This window comes from Microtus oregoni, unplaced genomic scaffold (genome assembly GCF_018167655.1).
Source record: "Microtus oregoni isolate MIOR12 unplaced genomic scaffold, Mior012 000011F_ref0000422, whole genome shotgun sequence".
NCBI classification, from domain to species: domain Eukaryota; kingdom Metazoa; phylum Chordata; class Mammalia; order Rodentia; family Cricetidae; genus Microtus; species Microtus oregoni.
Genome location: NW_024543070.1, coordinates 33903844 through 33908830, shown reverse-complemented (window position 1 = coordinate 33908830; position 4987 = coordinate 33903844).

Here is a 4987-nt window from a genome sequence, read left to right as displayed (position 1 = left end):
TTGGTTGAGTCATCTTTCAGTGTTAATTATTTTACTGTATATTTTGAAAATCCACAAACCTCGTCAAACATATCATGAGATTCATTTCATCAGGGAGGACTGAATAATTATTAACTATAAAAGGTTTAAAATTTTAAAATAATCTGTTGCAGGGAAACCTCAGTAATAAATGTATTAAAGCCAGCAATTTAGTGACAGGCCCAATATTTTAAAACTACCAAACTATTAAGTCTTGATCATTTATTCAGTGATTGTTGTTTACCTTTCTTTCATTCAGAAGAATGCTGGATTCTTGACTCATTTGTTCTTTCATCTTTCTATTCAATAGCAGATCACCCTGTCCTATTCTGTTCTATTTTACTGTGGGTACAGTCTCTCTCCTTGATTCTTTTTTTTTTAATGTTTTTTTTCGAGACAGGGTTTCTCTGTGGCTTTGGAGCCTGTCCTGGAACTAGCTCTGTAGACCAGGCTGGTCTTGAACTCACAGAGATCCGCCTGCCTCTGCCTCCCCAGTGCTGGGATTAAAGGCATGTGCCACCATCGCCCCTTGATTCTATATATGATGCATGAAAGTTGTTAGGGACAAAGTCAAAAACTCAAGGGATTTCTTTACAGAGTGTACTTATGAACACAACTGGCTCTTTTCACAGAAGGAAAAAAGTATTATTTCAGACACGATCTCAATAGAGAGGACACACAGCTCTTTTGTCCTGGTCTTTGTTGCAGGAAAAAACAGTAACATATGCAGGAATTCAGCTTAGAGTGTTCCTGGAGAAATTCCCCTAGGATTTCTAATCAACGATGATATATCTTACTATTTGATACCCTGTGTTCCATCAAATCTTTTAGAATCTGATATTACTAGCATAACATCATGCAGGAGAACTTACAAGTTGTGGTGGAAGATATGGAAAGGAAGACTTGTCCCCTACATACAACTGAAGCAGCAACATCTTGATAAAGAAACGGCCTGAGAAAGATGGAAGGAACCTTGTTCTCTAGGAAAAATGGTAGCTTTACCAATTGTGAGTTTTAAGAATTATTATTCTTACTTAATTTGTTTCCTTACCAACAATAGAGGCACAAAATATTGGCATAATAAATACAGTAATTAAATATTCATATATGATTTTCTCAAAGGACAACACATGCTTTCTCCTTGTTTGGAAGTGGTTTATTTATAAACATCAATAAAATTGCTTTGTGTCTAATATTTATCCAGTAACAATATAGGCACAGATTTCTTACTTTTGTGAAATGGGAGATTTTTTAAAAGTCATTATTGGATGATTGTTTTAAACACTTTATTCTCAGAGATGTGGAGCAGGTAGAAGAAGACAGTTTCTATATGTGATGTGGGAGTGTCATATATCAATCTGTTGATTTCATTGTTTAAGTAATAAAGAAACTGCTTGGCCCTGATAGGTTAAAACATAGGTGGGAAGAGTAAACAGAACAAAATGCTGGGAGGAAAAGGAAGTGAGCTCAGAGGCCATGCTCCCCTCTCCCGGGCAGACACAATGAAGCAAGCCACCAGGTCAGACATGCTGAATCTTTCCCGGTAAGACTGGTGCTACACAGATTACTAAAAATGGGTTAGGCAAAATACAAGAATTAGCCGGTAAGAGGCTAGAGCTAGTGGGCTAAGCACTGTTTAAATGAATACAATTTGTGTGTTGTTATTTCGGGGTATAAGCTAGCCAAGTGGCCATGAGCCAGGCTGTGGGAAGAAGCCCGCAGCTCATACAACAGAATGGCGCCCAGACATATGGACAACTGAATCCACAGAAAGCCTGAGAAAGCTTGGGAAAGAATGGAGTAAAGCATGTTTTCTTGGTAGCAGCAATTTCTCAGGTCTGCTCTGTTTGCTAGAAGCAAGCAAGCGCTCTCATCTAAGAGAGGCTTCCTGACTCAGCTTCAGCTGCAAAACCCTGCAGCACTTAACAGGTCCTGCCACGAAACACTTAAATGGTGTTGATAAAAGCAGACTGAATGCTTGTTTGTTTTCAGCCATAGCAGGAAAAAAGGTGTGCTGTTTTAAAATGCTGGCTTTCTGGGCCATCCTGCCAGGGCAAACTCTGACTGAGGCAGGAGGGCCGACTACAGAGAGAGGACTTGTGTGTTGTCTGTGGAAATAATGCTGCAGCTTTCTTGCTGGCAGGGACCTTGAAATGCCATAGACTTGTGGCAATAAAAGTGGCTACAGCAGTACCTCCACCATGAGGCTGGAAAGCTAAGGAATGGGCTGGATTCAGCTGTCAAAGCCACGGCTTTAGTCCTGCTGATATTACTTGGTAAATTAAAGACTCATGTGATTAGAAAAAGAGAGATATATAGTAAAGAGAGATTCAAAGAAAAAGAAAACTTCTAAATGATTTACAGTGTATTAAAAATATGTGCAGGCTAAAAGTTGAAGTTCTTAAAGTAAAAAACAAAAAAAAAGGAAGAGAGTTGTTGTGTGTGGTAGTACACACTTTTAATCCCAACACTTGGGAGGCAGAGGGAGGTTGACCTCTGTGACTTCTAGGTGTGGTAGCACACACCTTTAATCCCAATGCCTGGGAGGCAGAGAGAGGCAGATCTCTGAGAGTTCAAGGACAGCCTGGTCTACAGAGTTATTCCAGGTCAAAGATACAGAGAACCTGTCTCAAAAAGCAAAAAATAAAAGTAAAAATAAACAAAATAGAGGTTAAAATAAAGCACACAAAGATGAAAAATACACAAAGAATTTTGATACTGTATGCTATTATGCTCTCTTTGAATTGTTTGAATTCTGAGGAAGGAGGAACAGCTGCTAAAAGATATTTGTTTATAAATGCTGCTGAGCTAATCCAAAATAGATATTGTGAAAATACCTTGACTTCAGAATTTGGATCTAAGGATATGATACTTTGGAAAAGAGGTTCTTCTTTTGTTTTCACAGTCAATGACACCCTGTGGATTGCTTCCATCCCATTATGGTATGATAGACCACGCCCACCTGCAAGGTTGCTGTGAACACCCTCAAAAAATTTACTTCACTCAATTGACTGAGATGAACCTAGCACACAGGTTATACCCTGAAATATCTGATTAACAGCGCCCCCATACAGCAGGAAGCAGTTTGGAGAGAAATAACTGTTCCCATATTCCCAAATATTGTTTATAAATGTTCTTTTACATTTAAAGGGGGATGTGATATAGATATGAATAATTTGCATTGATATGGATTTTGCTTTAGTGATTTAAATTTAAGGTCAATTTTGTTATATGTATATTTATTTCTGATATTGATTAAGATATTGTGATTGTGTAGTTCATGTAAAAATGTAATGTATATAGGTTGCTAATAGATAATCATCTATAATAGTCAAGTTTGTAGTCATGTTAGTTAGATTTTGTAGATGTGCATAGATATATTTCAGATAGGTATTCTTCATATCTTTCAAAGAATACAGAATATAGCATTTTAAATGTTTCAATCCATAGGGTTTTTTCATGACAATGAGACATATCTGCTCCTGAAAACACCAATCTACTTCAAGAAGAAGATGGACATCGAAGAGGATCCTTATGGAGTTTGATAGCCATTTGGGCAAAAAACTGCTCTTGCCTGGACTATTGCATAAACTGGACACAAAGAACCCAAAGAAAGAGGACTGCTGAACTTGCCTAAAGTTGAGATGATCTTTTGGGGTTCCTGATTCATGAAAGAGTCTGCGAGACATTCTGCAGGACACAGCAGATAGTGACTGAACTGCCTTTGAAATTTCCTGCTTCATGGAAATGTCTCTGGATACTATGGGCCTGTAGGCTGAAGATGGATGCCCCAACAGTACAGAGAAACTTTGGGTGACTGTTGAGGCAGTGAGATGTCTCTGTCATTTCTAGAGTTTGCAAGTTGCTTATTTCTTGTTTACATAGGCAATATTGTATCCTTCTGGAGTGTTTGATGCAGTTCAAGAATAGATAGATAGTTGTAGTTGTTTTCCTTTGTTATGATAAAAGATAAAATAGATATAAATATTGTAACTGTAATTTTTACTTGATAACTGTTTTGTTATATGTAATTTTGCTATGTTAAAGTTAAAGCCTTCTTTTTTTTTGTTTAAACAGAAAAAGGGGAAATGATGTGGGAGTGTCATATATCAATCTGTTGATTTCATTGTTTAAGTAATAAAGAAACTGCTTGGCCCTGATAGGTTAAAACATAGGTGGGAGAAGTAAACAGAAGAGAATACTGGGAGGAAAAGGAAGTGAGCTCAGAGGCCATGCTCCCCTCTCCTGGGCAGATACAATGAAGCAAGCCACCAGGCATGCTGAATCTTTCTTGGTAAGATTGGTGCTACACAGATTACTAAAAATGAATTAGGCAAAATACAAGAATTAGTCCGTAAGAGGCTAGAGCTAGTGGGCCAATCAGTGTTCAAATGAATACAATTGGCGTCTTATTTCTAGTGTAAAGCTAGCCGTGCGGGAGCCGGGCAGGACCAAAAGCAGGCCCGCAGCTCTTACATCATATATGCCTCTCACTCACAGGCAAGCAGTGATCATTGGTTAGAAGGGCTCAATAGGCCCTCCCCCTTCCAGAGTTTATATCTGCAGTTAGTGAGTTCTTGGAAAAGAGACATTTTCTTCAATAATGTCATCATAGATAATAATCCCACACGCATGCAAACAATCCCTTACCGAGGGTTCTGCATGAAACCATACTGAAATTAATTAGGTCATCAAATTTATTAGTTAGTGAGTTAATTAATTAGTTAGTTAAGCCATGACAGTAAAAGGAAAACTAGGTTGGTAGGTACAGGAAACGGACTAATGAGAGTGGAAGGGGATGGCTAGAGAGATAGCTTAGAGATTCAGAGAGTGTGAGTGAATCAGGGAAGGGAAATGGGCTTCAGTGAATATGATACTAATACATTTATGAGATCAATTAGCTGGCATGATTAACAAATACTAATAACTAATAACTAAATGGAGAATAAAATAACCTATCTATAAACTA